Here is a 22,222-nt window from a genome sequence, read left to right on the forward strand (position 1 = left end):
CTTTTATTTTGCAAGGTAATTTTGAACTGAGTCATGTGAGTAGCCAGGAATTTCTCTCTGAGATAACATTGTCTATCAAGGTTGCAAACACCAAAAAAAAAAAAAAAAAAAAAAAAAAAAAGAAGAAGAAAATAAATGTTTTTAGGTACATTATATAAAATGTCTCTCCAATGCACTTATAAATGAATAATTCTATGAGCAAAATAATCCTAAGTAAAATGGTCTCAACATCGTTGGTTTGACTAATAGTCACAGTTCCAAAGACATAGGCAGAAAGGCCCAAGAGATGTTATCAGAGGATCCACGGTAGACTTGCTTCTAGAAAGTGCCATTGCTTATGATAGTCTGGAAACACACTTCCACAATCGTGGAAAGAGTGCTGATGCATTGACCTCACACTCAACAGAGTTGAAGTGTCTCTCCCTTCTCTGTTATTAGGATTACTTACTTGAGGGGAGCAGCTGGGAATGCCTTGGCATGATTTTTAACTAATTCTGTTCATCTCAGAGTCCTAGAAAAATACCAGAGCCAGATAGGCCATCTTTCTCCTCCTCTACCCTTCTCCACCTGACCTCTGGCACTGTTTGGTGCTGAGGATCAAACTGAGGGGCTCTAGCATGCTAGACAAATGTTCTACCACTGTGCTGCATTTGAAGTACTGACCTCTTCTATTCTTAAATGTAGTCATAATCCATTTCACTTACATAAAAGGTTGAAGGAGAAAAACTATCCAACTTGATGATTAGTGAATTGCTTATATTAGTAGAAACCTCCACTGCACCTATTTTCTTAGTTGTATCCTCTTATTATATCTTCTAAAAGTAACTATTGTCTTGCACCTCAAGCTTGATAATTGGAAGCACTTTACATTTTATGTCATACTTAGGAAATGCTATCTCTGAATAGCATTAAATTATGAAATAATGATCATCCTTAAAATGTTTTGTGTATTTTAAACTTTTTGTAAATGAAATGTATTTTAATATTCTGTAATTTCCTAAAAATGTACCTATGATAGTCATGGATTTTAATACAGGTACTTCTAGTTCATTAACTCTTATTGTATCTTTTGGATGGCCATATTATTATTTATTAATCTTTACCTATTATCTCATTACAAGTGTTTGGATACTTCAAAGACTACTTTGTTGCAAACTTCTTTCATGGATCCTGTGACAGAGGGGGAGTGCTTTGACTTTGGCATGGAATGGCTGGCCATAAACCACATGCAGTTTCAGTTTTATTAGAGAATAGTAAATGGCTAATAAAATAGGTCACATTGATTCAAATTCCTACTGGTAGTGTGTTGGAACTGTCATTGCTTCTCAACTGACACAATACTTGGTACTCTCAGGTAAATCATGATTTTGATTTGCATTTCCCAGATTGCTAGGGAGGACAAACATTTTATGTAGGTTCCCTCTTGGGTGCATCGTATCTCATCCCATCCATCCATCCATCCATCCATCCATCCATCCATCCATCCATCCACCAATCTATCTATCTATCTATCTATCTATCTATCTATCTATCTATCTATCTATCATCCATATACTTATCATTCATTCATCCATTCATCTACCCATCCATCCATCTCCTATTTATCTATCTATCTATCTATCTATCTATCTATCTATCTATCTATCTATCTATCTATCAATCTGTCTTCCATCTATCTACCTATCTATCATCCATCTATCCATCCATCCATCCATCCAGCTACCTTCATTCTGGCTCCAACATTTTTTATGTGTTTAGGGGCTGCCTAGTATAGTGTGATAACTTAGGATAGTGGGTTCCAGGCCCATCATTTACTAGGAATTTGACTTAGCACAAGAATGTGATCAGATCCCTCTAAAATGATGAAGAAACGTAATACCAATTTGGGAAATAACTAATAATGAGATCATATAGGTGATAAGGCTTGTGAGCTGCATGTTTTCATGCAAATATAGTTACTATTCCTCTAATTATTATTTGTCCTTGGCAGTATCCTTCTGTAAAAGTATGATGGCCCAATTAAAATATTCCCATCACAGTCATAACCAAATGATGGTAGAAATGATCATTTCTGAGTGGTCAAGTATAAGGTAGGAAGGTGACAGATGCCACTTTACTTCAAGGCTGCCACTAGCTTTAATCACAGTTGACAAACCCTCAGTCCCCAGCGCTTAATCTTTCTCTCTGCTCTTCCGGTCCTCCCCAGGTGAAAGGGACTGGATTGCTTCCGGACTAAAGAGCAGTTATGGTAATTGATGTTATCTCTTTTGTACTCAGCAAAGGAATGAGAACAACTACTTATTGTTCTTAGCAAGACTTCTTTTAAACCTAGTTTATGTGTCATTTCTACTCCATAGTTTTTCAAGTCATCAAAGAAGCAACTGATGAAGAATACTGCAGCATTCTAGGTAAAAACAGTTTTCTGAATGTAAAAGGTAAGAGTTCAGTTATTGTAAAACTATCTAACACCTTGACAATACTCAACTGTCCACTTTATAAAATATATAAATACCTAGAATAATGTGTCATATCAAAACTGTTGTACAAGGTGATACATGCAAACATGTGCTTGTTTAGATAGCATGGACGAGACAGGTTATTTATAGACTGTGCTATATGAATGTCAAAATAGGCACTTGGCTTGTGTCATCCCATAGTGTTCCAAGCCAAGCTCTAAGATAGACTGAACTTAAGAGCACAGACAGGGGGACCAGCTCTAGCGCTAACCTGCTTGCCTATTTAAGAAGAATAATTGTAAAGGAGTCAATCTCTGCATCTCCTGGTTTCTTCTTTTATAAGCCAGAAATTAAAACTTTGCTTTCGTTTCCTCCTTTTCAGGTCTACTGTAAAAATGAGATCTTGCTGTGGAAACAATTTTATCAAGGGAAGATTCTCCATACAAATACAAGCATGAATTTCTTTGGAAAGCTAAGCACATCTTTTCATTGCCTGGAAGGTTGCATTGATTGCTTGATTAGCCATTCACTTACAGCCCTATTTAAGACTGGCAATTCTAGGGATATTGACATAAGATCAGATTGTTGTGACTTATGTGTGTGGTGACCCCATCGGTGTGGCCTCACAAAAACCTGATTCCTAATCATGGGGTTTTCATGTACAGGAAAGGGAGAGTACCGTTGATAGAACAAGGGAGTTTAAAGCTACTGTTATATATGAAAAAATGTTCTAAAATAATTTGCTTCTTTGTTAGTCATGGAGATAAATATATAGTACTGGATATCTCCTGGACACCTCATCATTTTGGGGGAAAAAGGAGAGCACTCTTGACAAAGCATTGTTTAAATTAAAGTTATTTTTATAAGCCCCTCTACTCCCACACCCTTTGAGTCACTATGGACTAAAGGTTCTTCCTGTCCTGCGTCTCTCATGTTGCTATCTGCTTCCCCAACTTCCTTGGACCAGCCTAGAACGATTGACTTCCTGACCAACGCTCTTCTCACAGTCTACTCTCTTAAGTTAAAACTACTTGATACCCACACCTACTGTTTCCCACTCTTTACCTACAGTCTTTTGACCCTGTCTTCTCTACCCAGCAAATCACCATCTTGATATCTTCACTGTTCACAATTTCTACCTTAAAGTGATATCTCCTATTCCTCTGCCCTCTCATTTAATGGATAAATCTGTCTCAACTTATTCATCTCTGTTCTTACCTCTTCAAATATGTATTGAACTGTTTCCAATGAAATTGCTGCTACCATATGTTTGTGACTTGTAAACCTCAGATATAACTGTTTCATTGGTATTCTGCCTCTTCCAAGCTTTCTGTCCAACATACAAAGTATTGTATCAGTACTATACAGGAAATTCTTTACATATTAGGTAGATTCCCATTGAATAAAAGATGGGAGTAGTTAGAGGAAAACTAGAAAGATCATAACTGAACTTAATACCTCCTCATTAGTGTTTCTAAGTTCTTTCTATCAAGTCAGAGGTTTTTGATAAAAGAAAAAAATTTTCACGAATCATATCCATCCTACCAATTACATATACTCTGTATCAAACAAGTTAATTCTTCTTCTATATAACTTGATTTTCTGGAGCTTGTATTAATTTTAATAGTATTAAAATATTATGACAGAATTTTATTATGATCTGTATCCATTTTCACTGTGTTTTATAATGGTCAAAGATACATAGTACAATTTAACATCTAAATTTTGGGGTATGCTATTTATTTGTCAATGTTCCCATTAACATTTAAGAAGAAAAGCATTTTCACCTTCAGAAGGTAAGTATACTGTGGTTGCAACAGGAGGCTCAGGTGGAGAAAAAACATCTGACCTGTGCAGTGATAGCAGTGGGTAGAACTTACACCATCCAGGATTGAGAATCCCAGCATACACTTACACCTGTCCCAAAGTGGAAAAGGCCAAGCCATAAATATTCAAGAAAATAAACAGATTGATGGCCACTTTTTCCTGATGTTTCCTGATGAGTTTGTTATAAGGGTTCTGTCTTAGTTAAGATTTCTATTGCTGTGAAAAATCAAAGAGACATTAAAGCCCACCCCCACAGTGACAAACTTCCTTCAACAAGGCCACACCTACTTCAACAAGGCCACCTCCCAATAGTGCCACTCCCTATGAGCTTATGGGGGGCAATTACATTCAAACTACCACATTCTACTCCCTGAACCCCGTAAGCTTGTAACAATATCACAATGCAAAATGCATTTAGTCCAACTCCAAAAGTCCCCATAATCTATCACAATCTCAACAATGTTTGAAAGTCCAAATCTTCCGAGATTCATGCAATCTCTGTAATACCCTATAAACTGTATTACCCTATAAAATAAAAATAAAAAACAGATCACATACTTCCAACATATAATGGCACAGGAAATACATTACCATTCCAAATGGAGGAAAGGGAACACACTGAGGAAATACTGGACCTAAGCAAGGCTGAAAACCAGGTGGGCAAACTCCAAATTCTGCATCTCCATGTCTAATGTCAAAACGCTCTTCAGATCTCCAAATCTGTTCAGCTTTGTTGACTGAAACGCACTTCTTTCTCTTGGACTGGTTCCACTTCCTGTTAGCGGCTCTCCTCAGCCGTTATCCCAGGACTCCGGCATCTCTAAAATTTTGGGTGCTCCAAGGCAATTCAGACTTCAACTTCACAGCTTCACGAAATGGCCTCTCTACTAGGCCTCCATACAGGGACACTCCTGACACATGCCTGGCCTCAGAGGCTTTATTTCACAACTTTTTTCTTCTATCCTTAACTCTAAACCAAGAATCATGTGGCCGAAGCTGCCAAGTTCTACTGCTTTCTGGGGCTGGAACATGGCCTCCTCATTCAATTAATTTTCACCAGCTTTCTGTCTTTCACTGCTGTTCTGAAACTTGCTCTGTAGACCAAGCTGGCCTCAGACTCAGAGATCTGCTAGCCTCTGCCTCCACAGTACTGAGATTAAAGGCCTGTGCCACTACACTGGGCTCTAAGCTTTTCTTTAGTTCTTGTGGGAGTCCGTGGGAAACCAGTTCTGATCTGCTCCCACCTTTTGAAGGGTTCTTAGGTGGAGGAGAGAGGAATGAGGAAATATCAGATAGAGAGACCTAGCTGATGAGAAGAAAGACAGAAACACAAGGTAGCTCGGGAGGACCTGGGTCAATACCCAATAGCCTCTTTCTTTATTCAAAAGGGCTTTTTATAACAATGCCAAGGGATGGGGCAAAAGACTCCCCCTTGCTAGATCAAAGCACACCATACAGCCAAGTATAGACCCTTCCAAACACCTGGTAAACATGCCTGTGATCTAATCGTCCCATTATGCAGCCCTGCTGGGTAAAGCAAGTTCAGATTCTCTGACCCTGAGTAAGTTTTCACTAGGAAACCTCTGTAGGTTTCCACAAGTTACTTTTTACAAATTGAAAAAATTAGCTGGGTGGGATCTTGCCCTGAAGTCACCACTCCCTTTATTCCAGTTCTTAATCCATTTATCTCCTTGAACACAGGATTTAGCTTCATTCCACTTCCTGGTGCTCCTTCTCCTCAATCTGTACATTCTGTATTTTTATTTGCTCATCTCACTCCTTTTCATTATAGATCTTCATTAGAGTTACCACTAATAACCACATGACAGAGTCCATACTAGGCTGTTGAGATTTCTTCTCTCAACAGAATCAATCCAAAATCTTTATTTTAGCCTCAGGCAGACTCTTCAGACAAGGGCAAAGAGACACTTTCTTGATCAAAATATCACAAGAATGATCTCTAGGCAACATACTAAAATTCTTCTCCTCTGAAACCTCTTGAGTGAGTTCCACAGTTCAAATAACTCTCAGCACCACTGTCTTCCATGCTCCTACTAGTATGGCCCATTAAGCAGTGCTAAAGCATTCCACTGCTTTCCTAACCCAGATTACCAAAGTCCATATTTCACCAAACAAAAACATGGTCTGGCCCATCACAGCAGCAAAACACCACTTCTGGTACCAGCTTCTGTCTTAGTTAAGGTTTCTATTGCTGTGAAAAGACACCATGACCATAGCAATTCTTATAAAGAAAAACATTTAATTGGGGTGGCTTGCTCACAGTTCAGAGGTTCAGTCCATTACCTTCATGATGGGAAACATGATGGCCTGCGGGCAGACATAGTGCTGGCTACATCTTGATCAGAAGGCAACTGGAAAATGGTTTGTGCCACTGACCAAAGCTTAAACAAAAGAGACCTCAAAGCCTGCTCCCACGGTGACACACTTCCTTCAACATGGCCGCACCTCCCAAGAATGCCACCCCCCATGAGCTTATGGGGGCCAAGATTCTATGCCTCTTACTGCTCAAAAGTGTTTCCTTAACTTTTTTTTGCTAAAAAATTCTCCATTTTTATTCATACAAAGACAGGAGCCATTTCTTCTAAAATGGCAGCAGATCTTGCCATAGTTCTATTGACTTACCTTGGAGATAGCATTATTGTACATGCCAATCAACTTGGCTAGAAGTATAAAAATGAGTGTTTAGGTTATGGGAGCCATAAAGGTATTATTCTAATATAAAATACTATAAACGACATTTATTTATTCTTTATACAATATGTCCTGACCGCAGCTTCCCTCCCCTCCACTCTCCCATACCCCCACTCCTCCAGATCCACTCCCACCCCTGCCTCCCTGAAAGAAAGAGCAGGCCTCCCAGGGACATCAACCAAACTCAGAACAACAAGATACAAATAACACCAGGCACAAGCCTCCCAGCAAGGCTGGGTGAGCAATCCAGTAGGAGGAAAAGGGTCCTGAGGACAGTGTTCACTGAGGCCAAGTGTGGAATAATGGAAAAGATAATTGCTTGGAAATGAGGAGGTTTAGGTTTTTATGCAGGTATGCCAATAACTAGTAACTATTTCTGTGTGTTGTATTCCTTACTTATTCATTGATTTATTCATTAAAGGTTTACATGTATCTAGTTGCTACCAAGAGCCAGGCATCATACTATTAAAAGAGCATCAAATCAGATAATCATTAAAACATTTTCTTCACTGAAATTCTAAGACAGAAGCCTGTGACTCAGGCTCTTGGATTATTCTTAAATCCCCCTCTCTCCCTCTCTTTCCTTCCTTCCTTCCCTTACGCACTCCACCTTTGCCATCACACCATTCCCATTCATTACAGGAACCTGCAAGAGTCTCCACTGTGCTTTCTGATGTCACAGTAATAAACAGGAGTGGAAGAGGAAAGGAAAGCCACCCTAGCTTGTTGCATCATGGGGTCTGCTGATTGCAGCTCTGGTTGACTTCTGGGGAGTACCTAGGACCTTCCTAGTGCTTCTTGACTCTTCTGATCAGGATTGTCCAGGACCCAGGAGTTGTGAGATATGAATAACTTTGCACACTGAGATATCCGTGCCAGAGGCTAGAGAGCACCAGATACTGCCCCGTGCTGCCTTCCTTGTGAGCTTATCACCACCCCACATGCTCAATATACTTTCTACTCAGAGTCCTCTAGTGCCTGGTGTTTAGTCCAGCACAGACTCTCCAGTACCATATCCCAGGCACTGGCGCGTGTTACCATCTCTTGCCTCTTACCACGTGTTCTTTGCTGGGGTTGGCCTGTACTCTGAGTGGGGCCATTTTCTCTCCCCTCCATGCTTTCTCTTCCACCTGTGCCCACCACAGGCTGACGGCCATTTCCCAGGCCAGTTCAGCCTTTGACCACCATGTGGCCGTCTCTTATTACTTGTTTCCCATAGCACAGTCTCCGACTGAACCACACCACTCTCACATGGGATGCCTCGAGTCAGTGACTGTATTTTAATATTCTTAGTATTCATCTGGCATTTAAACCTTCGTCTGACCTAATCTTTACTATATACACAGAGATTGAGCCTGGGAGAGGTTAAGTAACTTATGAATTCAACTGGTAATTAGATCAGATTCGGATACCAAATCCAGGACTTCAATACAAGTGTTAAGAATTTCAAGCAGTCCAGGCTGTATTTCAACTTAAGGATATTTTTCAAATTATTATCAGCCAGGCTGCTGGGTGATAGCTTCAGTTCTTGAATGTGAAAATTGAGAGATGAACTGCAGTATTCTTTTGATTGGCTAAGTTAATGGAGGAAGGCAGCCAAGCAGATAATTACAAACAGGGAAATCCATCGCAATGGCCCGGTCCATTTTCTGCAGTCTTCTACAATACATTGTTTGGAAAAGGGCTTAGGGGATGCTGAGGTGGAGGAGTGACAGAGGAATGCAACCTCCAACACTCGGCAGCCATCATGGTGTCTATATATCACACACACACACACACACACACACACACACACACACACACACACGCGCGCACACACACACACACACACACACACACACACACACACACACACACGCGCGCGCGCGCGTCAGAAAAGGTAGCTTCCACGGTGCAGCTTTCGAGGCCTTGCATCTGAGAGGAATGCACATGGCATTGGGCGATTTCAGCACTGTCACTGAGCAGCTAAATGCCAGGCCTCTGGAGACTTACTCCGACTTTCTACAACAGCAGCCAGTGATTGCAATATGGTATCTGTAGGCAGAGAACACTCCGTCTATCAGCCCATCCACAAGATGATAGAGTAGCTGCTTATTTCTCAAAAGAGTGAAAAACTTCTTAATCACATTTTCCCATTTCAGCTCTGTGACCTGGTGCAGATGTCTAATTAAAAGCTCGTCTTAAGAAGCTTTAGATTTGATCAGCACACATGCAACAATGGCTCTCTGGCAGCTGTGCATTCGGCCTGTGATCTTGTTACACTTCCTTTGTGTTCGGCGTTGAGTGGTGTGATGTATTTAAATCTTGGCATTTTATGTTCTTGAAAGGAAAACAGAAGACACATTCTGAGGGAATCTAAAGCACTGATTATCTGCTGATCTGGCAGAGATGGAAAAATATTGCAGATGAAAAGTATAGGCAAAGCAACAAAAAGCAGCACAGAGTTTTTAAAAATTATTATTGCAAAGCTCCCCAGAGCAGAGGCTTTCTAAATAACCTGCTCACTTCAGGAATTCAGAAGCATAAATGGTGGGTGAATCTGTCATTTCCCTAAAAGAATGTAATGCATTTTAAACAACAAAGTGACACATATGTTACTAGAGGAACTGCATAAAATGCGAAACAAATGGCCCTTGAAAGGATCTCACCCCAAAGTTTATGAGAGCATGTTAAACATTTGCTGGACTGTCCTTAAGCTCTGCTATGCGTTGTGCACGTATATCTGGGCTCAACCACGCAGAGCAAACTAACCACACAACCCAAGTTATACAGGTACCTTTAAGGAGTCATTTTCAGTGGACAGTAAACAATGCACATGCTTATTTTCAAATAGAAGTAATAATATTGCTGAACAGGCATAATTAAAAGCGTTTTCCATCCCCTTTCTGCCTCTCTATCTCTCTCAGTCTCTCTCAGTGTCTCTCTCTCTCACCCCCCCTCCTCCCCTCTGTGTATGTGTGGATCACAGGATAACTGGCAAGAGTTGTTTTTCATGTCTAGGTAGGTCCTGGGCATTGAACTAGGATGTCCAAGTTGGTGGGTGGCTGGTGTTCGTACCCATTGAGCCATCTTGCTGACTCCCAACAATTTTTTAAGCAGACCTGGTTTCTAGGGCCCAATGCAATATTCTTTTTCATTATCTTCTCACCTTACTCTAACCTAGTATATCAAGTGGCTAGAAAGTGCCCCTCCAAACCCCAGCCCCCACAAATGATGAGGTAGCTGGCAGGGGTAGAGTTGGGAGCTCTCTCTGGGCATGTTTCCAATAGTTTATTCTGTTTTACCCACAACTGTCAATTGCATGCCCCTTTGACTGAGCAAGAACTATGAAGATCAAAAGGATGGATGCATCCGTTTCATTTCACACTGCTGCCTCCTGCCAAATGGTTTCCTGTTTTTGTAATTGTGTGTTTTGTGTTTGTTGCCTGGCCTACCCACACTTTTAAGATTGGTAGAGCAATACTTTCGTCCTGGGAAAAAAGGATTTGGTTTTTTCATACTGTGAAATTGATCTAAAAGAAGGAAGGGAACAGCTCCATTTTCAGACTCCAGACAACAGTCTGTTGAGTGCTTTGCTGAAATGCTTCAGGGAAAAGTACTATTTGCTGTAATGGAGCTGGTGCTGATCCTGAGTCCCCAGACTTGGATGGAAGATGTCTGCTGGTGGAGCTGCTGGGTCAGCACTCCTATGCCTTCCTCTCCATCACCCTATGTCACATTTCCTGAAAGTGCTCTGACTAGTGCTTCCATTGGGGGCCAATCAACAATCCTTAACTGGTAGTGTAACATACTCCATTATGTCGATCTACTTCTTCCTTCATCTGTGAGAAATTACAGGGTCCCTGCTGCCTTACAGAATGAGGGCCGCCAGAATATTTCTCCCATATGGATTTTAGAAGTGGTGCAGCATTAAGTTGCTGAGCCTGATAAAATGGCTGGCAGAAAGAACAAATGCATCGTGCTAGGTATGTGACTATATCCTGCACACACACACACACACACACACACACACACACACACTAGTTTGAGGTTTGATGAAAGAGCTTTTCTAACTACAGAGGGAAACAGAAGATGTGAATCTTTGTGGACTAGGTTGTTCCAACTTCGACCCTTTAATTTCCCATTTCAGTCTCTGAAGGAGCAGTATTATATATGCGTATCAAGGAATCAGTCTTCTCATTGGGCCACATACACGAAGACTTGCTAATTAGAAAAATCCTTCAAACATGACAAAATGGGAAAAAACTGTCTTGACTTCATTGAGATTTTGGAATCTGGAGAAAGATAATTATCTTCTTTCAGATTTATGTGGAGAGAAGGGAAAATATTACAGCAACTTCTAATATTGGACATGTGGGACTTCCTCCACAGGGCGTGTACCTCATTATTACTCTGTGGGATGTTATACACAGACTCTTAGGGGACAAATAATGCTATTAGTCTAGGAATTTCAGGAAAACATGAAACAATTTCATGCAGACAATGAGAGATTGTTTTATTCCCAGACACAACAGACAAATGGCATTGAGAAAAACAATGCAATCACCTGCTGTTTCCAATGTTACAATTATTGTACCATGCTGAAGCTGATGAAGTTAGAGACTTCTCATGGGAAAGTGTAAGCTGCTCTGCCCCCCTACCTAGCATTATTGACCACCCATATGTATACATGTAAAGAGGATCTATTTGTTCATATATTAATATTGCCATTTATGAGCTATAAGAAAATTTATATTCCAGCAAAATATAGTTTTAAGACAATCAGAAACAATAAAATAATTCTTTCTTTTAAACTTATATATTGCATTACTTTCATAATTATATCACCAGCAGTCTATATTAAGTTCTTGCAAATTATAGTAAAATACACTAATCATAACTGTATGTTGAAAGATTAATCAATAGAAAAATGAAAATTTTAGAAAGTCATTTGATTTTTGGGGATCTAGCTAACACAGCATGGTCTTTTAATCTCTTTCTGCTGATTGAATACACTGTTGGAGCTCAGGGAGCAATGATTACTTGTTAATAATGATAGCCACTATTATGTGCTGAGTGATGACTGTATACCAATTCATTACTAATGAGACATGATCTCATTTCAATTCTTAAAATAACTTGATGGAGAGCACATGTGGCTTAGAGAAGCCATGGTCCACACTGACTGTAATCATCTCATACTTCTCTATGTGTTTGTCCTTTAAGTGTGTGACTGTCTAGTCACAGAGATCTATGACATTTCAAGATGCACATCACCAATTTATTTGGGCTTAAGTGTTAGCTATAGTTAAATACTTGGAATTTTGTTCATCTAGTTTTATCTGTTTGATTACCTGACCTGCAGAGTATTTTGGTGTAATATAAAATTACCTGATTTTTTTTTAATCATAGCACAAACTGTCTTGTTTATTTTTTCCGAAGTTACAGTCAGATGAAAAAACAATCACTTGGTGGCAGAATTGCCCAATTTGAATGGGCTAGTCAACAAGCAGGGAAATCAGAATGGAATGAAAGGAGAAGTTACAAGTACCGAAGGGGACCACTGTAGAAAAGCTCTGAGGTCATAACAATCCAGTAAGTACAAAGAATAATAAAAAATATTTGAAGGCATTTATGAGACTCTTAAGCTTTGGAAACTTGGCTGCCATGCATGCAAAAGTGCAAACCTGTTAGAATTGCACATCACCATTTATTGAAGCAGTGAACAATTAACTGATATTCATATTACTAACTGATGAATAATCTTAATTTCAGTGGACATAACTGTAGACAGGGCAATAAGTTTACTGGCTAGTTATGCCAAAGCATCCATTTTGACATTAAACACATGTATCTTTGTTAATGAATTTTCAGTTTTGATTGCATGGACATGCTAACTTTTCTACATAAATAGTAATCAATGACTGTTAAAAACATGTGATTGCTGCTAATTTCTGTTCTGAATCCTACTTGTGAAGCAGACAGAGAGAGCATGAACTGATATTTCAAACCTCTAATTACTAAGGTCCAAGGAAGCAAGAGATCTAAGGACTTAGCCAATGAATAATATAACAATACAGTCAGCAAATCATAACTATTTATTGCTACATCAAGTATCTGCTAGTCAATTCTTCAAATAATTCCTTCAACCTAAAATGCTCGAGTCAGGATATTGGAAAAAGCATTAATTAAAATTCAGATTTAGCTTAGAAAAGATAAGAATTAGGAGCTATGCCAAATATTTTCTGCTATCAAATATCTTTATATAATTTTCACCTTAGTTTCATTCAGCCCTTGGATTTGATTGAAGTTTTTAAATTGTTCAGGTATGCTAATATTGTCTCAAATCTGAAAGCGCTTTCACTTAGATTCCAGAGAAAGATTCAAGCTAAGAGACGAAATTTTTTGTTTGTTTTTAAAAGCTGTAGTATCTCTTTTACTGAAATATGTTTCTCTCTCTCCAGTCCAAAATTTTCTATAGCTTTTACATTAAATTTTTTAAGATGAGAAAGATACACTAATAGTATTTTAAATGATTAATTTATTAATGGTGGCTGATTAATTGTCAACTAAAGCAATATAAGCCAAAAATAAATGGAGTTCTCATGTGGCTTTTATGCTCAATGTATATAAAATATAACAGCATTTTTATTTTCAATATTTTACAAGCTAAAGGATTATTTACAACATTAGCTTCATTATACATGGTGATGGTCACATCATTGGTGTGCATAAAATTTCATGGCAGGGGAAAATTAAATAAATTATTATGTATTCTTGGTAAATTTTAATGGAAAATGGAGGAGCCTTGCCCACATTGGGTGGAGGGATATAATAGAGATACAAAACTTGGAGTCATCACTATAGAGCTATTGGTCTTATGGGCTCACTGCAGACTTATTTTGTTATATTTCTGTGGATTTCACATTAAAGATAATTTTTAAAAATAATATAAATAATATACTTACTAATTTTTCTCAACTGTACTAATTTAATTAGCAAGCAGAATTTTTGTTTGTTTGTTTGTTTTTTGTTTTTGCAACCAGAGTTTGTAATCATTGTGAGCCAACCAGTGTAACACATTTTGGATTGATATAAAATAATTCTAACATTTCAAAATCTATTCAAATAAAAAGTATAGGGTCCCTACCTTGTGCTTTGGCAAAGACCAGAAAATATAAAGGTGATCAGGCTGTGTCTTTAGTATTAAAATACTATGAACTACAATCTAGTAAAGAAAGCTGGTATATGTTTACCATGATTAAAAACATGATTTGTATTCAGTGTGCCAGTGGAATATTAAAAATAACCAGTGCTCAGAAAAGTACAAAACAAAATAAAAGACATAAAACTTGATACTGCTTCTTTATGGAGTAGTATTAAAGACAGTCCATGTTATTTCTCATGTATTTAGTGGGTATTAGTTCAGTAATGACAGAGAGTAAGGGCTTAAAAACTTTTGCTGAGTGCAAAAATGAGTAGTCATGCAGCATTTCAAACAAATATGCACTGTCAAAGAAGAGCTGCCCAAAGGTGTGGTGAGTTTTGGGAAATGGTTTCAGTGAGAGCAGAGTGTATGAGGGAAAAAGCCAAAGGGGGGAGCCGGGAAAAAGGACTGTGAAGGAAAGCTGTAATGGCAGGGCCAGAGAGTGATGGTCTTTGAAAGGGGCTCGGTTGCCTGTTTCCAGTGTGATGGGAACCAGACATCAGGCTGAAAGTGGCCACTGATTTCAGCAATGGGTGCATTCTGGGGGCATTTCCCCGTATCAGTAGATTATTGAGAGTAGAAGAAATAGTACAGGGAATTTCTCACAGTAGTAAGAAAACAGAGAGGGCCGCCCATTAGACCGAAGAGGTCTGACGGGAGAACAGAGATGAATAGTGAAGAAACTGAATGTAACAGGCATCTGCTTGGACAAGGAGAAGAGGAGGAGGTGGAACAAAGAATGGAAGAGATTGGGAAAGAGGGTGATCCACGACTTGAGGACGTAAGAGTAAAGAGCAGCTGGAAGTTCACCTTCAGAACAGAGAAGGGACACCTTTTCCCTCTTGGCTCTAGAAATGAAATTTTTTTTTAAGTAGGAGCTATATTACAATTATCTTCATTTTTATTCATGTTAGGAGAATATTCAACTTATAATCAAGGTAGGATGAGAGATGGTAATCTTGCAGAGTGGGACAGTGTTGGTGAATTATGGAAAAAACCATAATAAACATTAACTAGTGGATCTTGTTCTAAGATGCTTTCAGTTCCTTGCCCAGGTGTAGTGATTGACCAGTGAGTTCAGCGCACTGCACAGGGCACTTTGAAGCAGGCATGTGTTCTGTAAGGGCTCCTAATCCACGATATAGTTAGTGATCTGAGCACCTGCCTACGCCCTGATTCTCTAACGTCATTTCTTAGCTATCACCTTTGATGAAACCTTCCAAGTAGTTTCTTCCAGAAATTTAACATACCCTTTTATAGAGACACACAACTCAAGATCATTTATTACAGGTTACGCAGGAGAGCAAATGGTAACATCTTACAGCAGTTGTCTGGTGGCGACTCAACCACCAGTGCTTCATAACTGACCAGGAATAGTTCACTTACGCAGCTTAATAAAGGATGTGCTTGACACAGTATCAGACTGACCTTGTTTCTTGGCAAATACTACCTTAAAGTCTCTAGAGCTATACCACTGCCAGCCATTCTTTTCAAGGACGGCTTGTTGTTATTCTCTAGGAAGCAATTAACAGACTGACATACAAAATAACATGGATTCTGTCCTGAAATTCTTTATTGGACAAGGTCCAGAAAAGAAAACATTTCAAACTCTAACTCATGAGACTCTTCACTGCTGAGTTTGTTTCTATTGCACCTAAAGTTTTAAGATTTTAATAATAATGAGTGCTTTGGTCTGGGATATCATTCTTTTCTTTCCTTTTTTTCTGGCCTTGAACTCACTGGGTAGCCAAGGATGACCTTGAACTTCTGATTCTCTCAGTTTTACTTCTTGAGTGTTAGGATTTCAGGCATGGGCCTTCATGCCTGGTTTGTATTAATGTCACGCTGAATGTACCAAATCCCATTTGACCCCTCACAGAAAATTATTTTTTTAAAAAAAATCCAAGTTCATGGCCAGGCGGTGGTGGCACACGCCTTTAATCCCAGCACTGGGGAGGCAGAGCCAGGCGGATCTCTGTGAGTTTGAGGCCAGCCTGGGCTACCAAGTGAGTTCCAGGAAAAAGGTGCAAAGCTACACAGAGAAACCCTGTCTCAAAAAAACAAAAACAAAAACAAAAATCCAAGTTCAAGTCCATGTCTACATTATCATGTTAGCATTACTTTGCCAGGCAATGGAATCTGATGCCTACGTCTTTGACATAGACATCAGTCAAACTATTATAAAAGATACATTTTGGTTTAATATCTGGGACTTATTAAGGATGGATCAGTCACTGTATTTTTTACTCTTTTTAATTTTTTTGAGTCAACTAAATTTAAAATCAAGAGGACATTCTAGATCCTTATCTTCTCTGATTCAGATTTTTCAAATCACCTTATGCCATTTTGTTTCAGAATAGAGATTATTTAGTTCATAAAATCTATACATAACTATATGATGCAGTTGTTTGCTATCTAAACACAGAGTTGGTTAGAAATTTGTAAGAAAGTTGTACATTCATAAAGTCCCTATTTTTCTAGAGAAGGTCAGAGAGTAGGTGACTGTATAGCTATGTTATTCAGCTCTTCTGAGTGGCACAGCAGTCATGATAGATAACATAAATGAATAGGATTAGCTGCTCTAAGCAAACTTCATCCATAAAACAAGAGGTAGACTGGGCTTACCTATTCATTGTTTGACAGCCTTGGTCTAAAGAAAAGTTTTGGAAGGTAGACAGTATGACCTCACTGGATTTTGGAGAGCATTTGGCACAGGGACTTCTGGTGGTGCCAGAATCAGGACAGAGGATTATAAGGAGACCACCCACAACTGAATGAGTTTGTCTTTAGGATACCCTTCCAAAGTTGCTTTAGTACCATTCATAGTGCTTCTGTACTTAATGAAAGGACCAAGCAGATGCCATAACAGGCTGCTCAGTCTTCTCTCAGAGATCAGGCCTCAATTTCAGTTTCCTGAGACTGAGCAAGCAGTCTCTGGGAGGGCCGTGAACAAAAGACATAGTCCTTGCAGTAGCTCCCTTTCTGTACTCTGACTGCTCAAAGTTCAGCCAGATGTTTACTGTCTGGGACCCCTCACCAACGTAGAGTTATGTGCATGAGTCAAGGACAGAGTCTAGACCACTGAGTCAGCCCCCACAGTCAGTATGTGCTAGGCCAGCCAGCCCCCATGGCAGCTCAAGGACAAAGTCTGGGACTTGTGCCAGACTGTCCCCCAAATAATAATTGTAACCCCTAACCAGTAAATTCAAAGGCTACATAACCTCACCCAATTAAAAGAGAACAGAGACCTTCAAAAATAAAAATAAACCAATCCGAGTTGCACCCGTGCCAAACCCCCCCAACTCCCCTGAAGGGCTTGCGGTTTTTGCCTTTAAATACCTAGCCTCAAAAAGAAAGAGCAACTCCTCCCTGCCTCGCTGTATTGGGTGTAGGAATGAGTTCCCTGTCTAAACTTGTATCTATAGAATAAACCTTGCTGTTGCATTCTGGACATCCATGGTCTTCAGTGGTCTCTTCGGTGGATTGTGATCTGGGCATAACACTTAACAGTATATATAATAGACCATTATTGATCATTATATAATACACCATTATTGATGATTCTTCTGAGGAGGAAGACATTCATTTTAGAGAAGACATGAAATAACAGACGCAAAGCAATTCAGTGGCCCCACAACCACGTTTTCTGACTCCAAATTTATTCTCTTGAACAAACTCAGTGAAACTTCCTTAAGGAGTGAAAAGAAGGGGAGAAAAGCCAAGCACGTAACCCATTTTCAGAAAATGTTTCTAAAAGTCATCAGCACTCAGCTGGTGTGTAGGCCCAATGGCTCCTTCCGGTGTCCATGTGAGCAGTCCTAGGCTTTTCCGCTTTTAATTTCCCCACTGATGGTGGCTTGCTGCTATTAACTTAGCAACAACCAAGAGAGCAAGTATCTTCACTGCACTTTGTCTGCACTCACTGTAGCTACAACTCGAGCTTCACTGGGAAGGAGTGCCGTGGACATTGATAGGTATATAGTTGGCTTGTGTGTGGATTGTTTACAGGTAAAAAGAGAATAACAAAATTCCCTCAGCTTTGGGGTAGACAACAGCCAAGGACATAGGTTTTAATCTGATTTTAGACATATCTTTGTCTTCAATGAATACACTTGATGGCAGCTTATCATCAAATAAGAGTGGAATCAATCATCAGCGCACTCATTAACTGAGGCACTGTGATTGTGTGGGACAAGAATCTTCTGCCTTCCTCCAGAAAATCTGTTAATATTTGAGCACATAGCTGGGAATTCTTTGGGCAAAATCATGCTTTGAATTCCATTCTAGAAATAAGTGCAGAAAATACACACTAAGAATAAAATGGTTTATGATTTTAGAAAGCACACTTCACAGCTGAAAGTATGATGGATATGGCAGAAGCTGGAGGGTACACAGTGCTGGCCAGCTGGCTGTGGACACTAAATGGTTTAACAGCCCACAAGTAACTCTGACCACTCAAAAGGTAGCTCACAGGAGCCAGGGCAAAGGGAACCCACTGAAGCTGCAGAGACCAGAACATAGACCCAGACACAGTAGTATTTAACAAAACTTTCATCCAGCAAATACCAAAACCTCACCAGTTAGGAAGTGTCAGCAGTCTGCTTGAGGCATCTAAAGACATCCTTGTCTATTTTTGGAATGCATTTGCATGGTTAGATTTTTAGTAAGCTGGTTATATAATCCAAGTGAATTATTTTACCTCTCTGAGCCTTTGTTTCAAGTTTCTAGATGCCTACTATTCGCTTGTCATTCTGCCAGTCATCTCTCTGGCACTGAGGATGATAAAAATAGATGATGCTCATTTTATCCTTGCTATGTGCCAGACATGGTGCAAGTGCTTAATCTTAATGCGAATTATTCCATTTCACCTCACAGGGATTCTACGGTGATAATCTTATTGCCACTACTGGAGACAGCACTTATTTTTTCCCTGACACTGGATATGTGGGAGATGGGGCACCTGAAGTGTGGAGAGTAATTTGCTTATGGTCACCAGAGCATGCCTTGCCAGCCATTACATCTAAGTGCTTCTCTACTCACCAAGCTGAGCAGAGCTTCTTGATTGTGCTTATGAAACACAGTGGAGCTTGTTAAACTGTGGTTTCTGATGAGGGTCCGTCCCTCTGGGGGAGTACACCATTCCACACATGTGATAAGCTTTCAGATGATGCCAATGCTATTGGTTCATGGGCCATATAACAAGGCTCTGGACCTTAGTTCAGCATTGGATGGCATATTAGAAACATTTGTATTGCTTAAAAAAATCCTTTATGACTAGGTTGAACCCCATATCAATTAAATCAAAACTTCTGGGACTAGAACTCAGGCATGAACATTTTTTTTGTATTTTTTTAAATTGTTGATTTATCTTTTAAGATTATAAGTTCAACACTTCCCCCTTCCTTTCCTCCCTCCAAACTCTCCCATATGCCTATCATTCCTTTTCAAATTTATGGCCTCTTTTTTCATTAAATCATAACACACTAAATATACATATTTAGGGGAATATATATACACATATGCATATACTTGTATATATGTATATATGCATATACATGTGTGTATATATATATATATATATATATATATATATATATATATATATATTCCTAAATATATAAGTCCAAACTACTCAGTCTTTATAATGATGCTCGTATGTATGTTTTCAGGACTGAACACTTGGTCTTGGATAACACATTGGTGTGCTCTTTCCTGGGGAAGACTGTTTTTCCTGCTCTCAGCATCCTTAGTGCCTGTAGTTCTTTGTCTAGAGTTGAAGCTTCCTGGCCTTTCCCCCATCCATGTTGGCATGTTGCTGTTCTAATCCGGCTCCTGTTTCAGTAGCCATATTAGTGAGGCTTGATGGCTGGAGCTTCTGACATTTAAGACACACAATATCACAGCAAACTCCCTGTTGCTCTGGCTCTTACAGTTTTCTGTCCCCTTTCTCCATGATCTATGAGCCTTAGGTGTGGGAGTTTTAAAGATTACTAAGTAATTGTAATACACTAGTGTGCTAGAAATCAATTTAGTAACTAAAGATTAGCATTTGATAAAAGTGTATTTTGTTAGTAGAGTTTTTCTATGAAACTTATATTTTAAGTCTTGATTGACTGATTGTATTATATTGTATACAGATGGACTAAGTTCATCATGTCAAATGAATTCTTTATGATGCATCAAAGTAAAAACAATTGAAAGCCACTATAGCATTGAAATTAACAAGATCATTTCTCCTATGTATTCATACACTATTTTGGTATCATTCTTGTCTATACGAAGCTGATGCTGATTCATGGGGGGAGGTGGCCACTTCATAACATGAAGGAGAGGGGGCTGCATGTAAGGATTCTGTCCTTAATTATGTCATCAGCCTTCAACGGCATCCCAGCCTAAAAAGTGGGTGGGCCCTCTGTGTGCCCCTCTTTCCTTTCTGCTCCTTCCTTCCGTCTGTCCTCTCTCAGCTCCCTCTCTTTCCTTTCCGCTCCTTCCTTCTGTCTGTCCTCTCCCACCTCCCTCTCTTTCCTTTCCGCTCCTTCCTTCCATCTGTCTTCTTCTCTCCCTCTCTCCCTCCCCTGCTTCCCTTTCCTCCCTCTCTCTCTCTCTCTCTCTCTCTCTCTCTCTCTCTCTCTCTCTCTCTCCTCTCTCTCCCCCGCCAATAAAGCTCTAAAAAGGTAACTATGGCCTGTGGTTCCTCCTCCAGCACTCTCCTCCATCGGCATGGCCACCGCGGGCAGTGGCCAGCCACGAGCAGTGCCGTTTAACCAACATTGGTGCTGTGACTCGGATACACCACTGAGCACCGAGGACCTGCTGTGACTGCTGCCACTTGCCGCCTCCTCCCCCATCCAGTGAGACTGCAAGACCATGAGCATTCGCGCATGCATCCCTCGCCTCTGCTGGACCCCCATACAGCTACCACTGCTGATACCGCCATGATTTGTCAGCTGTAGTCTGAGCTATATTCTTTGCAACAGACACCCCGGGGGTTGTCTTCAGGCTGTACTGGCAATGGCAGGCACATTTTCACTCCTAACGAGGGGGTAAATGGTGTCTAGGGTTCAACGGTGGACCAACTGCAGTACAGTCGCAGCCCTCACCTTCCCTTGACGAAGAGGAACGAAGACTTGAGCTGATTCATAGATCTCTCTCCACTCTTTGGGGACACCCAAGATTGTAGTCTGATCCCAGTTTGTTATTTTAATTTTTCATTTTTCTCTCAGCTACAGCCATGAGACAAAGGGGTGGATACATTTGCCACCTACATTGGCGGATAGAGGCGGGCACTGGTAAACCTGGCTGCATAACAGCGTTGCGAGAACTTCTGCCAGCGAACAGGCAAATAAGAGTTACTTTATCCCCAAGCTTTCTGTTAAAGCTCTAAACCCTTCTCCTCCACTTCTGCGTCTGCCACGTGCAACCTTTTCTGTCTGACTTCCGCCAGCAGTGGGCGGGCTCAAACGGGCGGGCTTGGGCGGTTTCTACGACTTGCCCTAACTCACCTTAACTCCACCCACTCATTGCAAGCTTTTTCTTCCCAGTTCCCTGTTCTAACTCACTGTTCAGCTAATGGTACAGGACCGCCACAGAATTGGAGTCCAGAGATCATCAACTTTTCTCTGTGTCACCAGCATCTTGTCAGACAGAACATTCCCAGCCACAGCCAAGAGGGATACATGTCTCCAGAGCAAACGGATGACAGACAGCATCCCACAATGCCTGTCTACCTTGGAAAACTCCCCTTCTCCATTCCCCCCCAGAGCCAACCGACGTCCAAAAGTCAGCTGGAAGCAGTTTTTGAGAGGAACGATGCCCCTATTCCCATCTACCTGCTTTTTTAATAATAATAAGTGAAAGTCTGGGATGTAAGGATTTGGTCCTTAATTACATTACCGTCGATGGCGTCCCAGCCTAAAAAGCGGGTGGGCCCTCAGTGAGCCCCTCTTTCCTTTCCGCTCCTTCCTTCCGTCTGTCTTCTTTTCTCCCTCTCTCTCTCCCCCCACTTCCCTTCCCTTTCTCCCCTCCTCTCTCTCCCTCTCCC

The 22,222-nt window shown here is 40.2% G+C and overlaps 1 protein-coding gene across 11 annotated transcripts in view; it reads right to left on the bottom strand.

Annotated features, from left to right (window-relative positions):
* Magi2 (membrane associated guanylate kinase, WW and PDZ domain containing 2) overlaps positions 1-22,222 on the bottom strand; it is a 1,438,220-nt gene that overhangs the window by 251,535 nt on the left and 1,164,463 nt on the right. The gene's annotated exons all lie outside the window — the stretch shown is intronic.

The sequence above is a fragment of the Peromyscus californicus genome, unplaced genomic scaffold, assembly GCF_007827085.1.
Source record: "Peromyscus californicus insignis strain IS unplaced genomic scaffold, ASM782708v3 Scaffold_6__1_contigs__length_162567912, whole genome shotgun sequence".
Taxonomy (NCBI): Eukaryota; Metazoa; Chordata; class Mammalia; order Rodentia; family Cricetidae; genus Peromyscus; species Peromyscus californicus.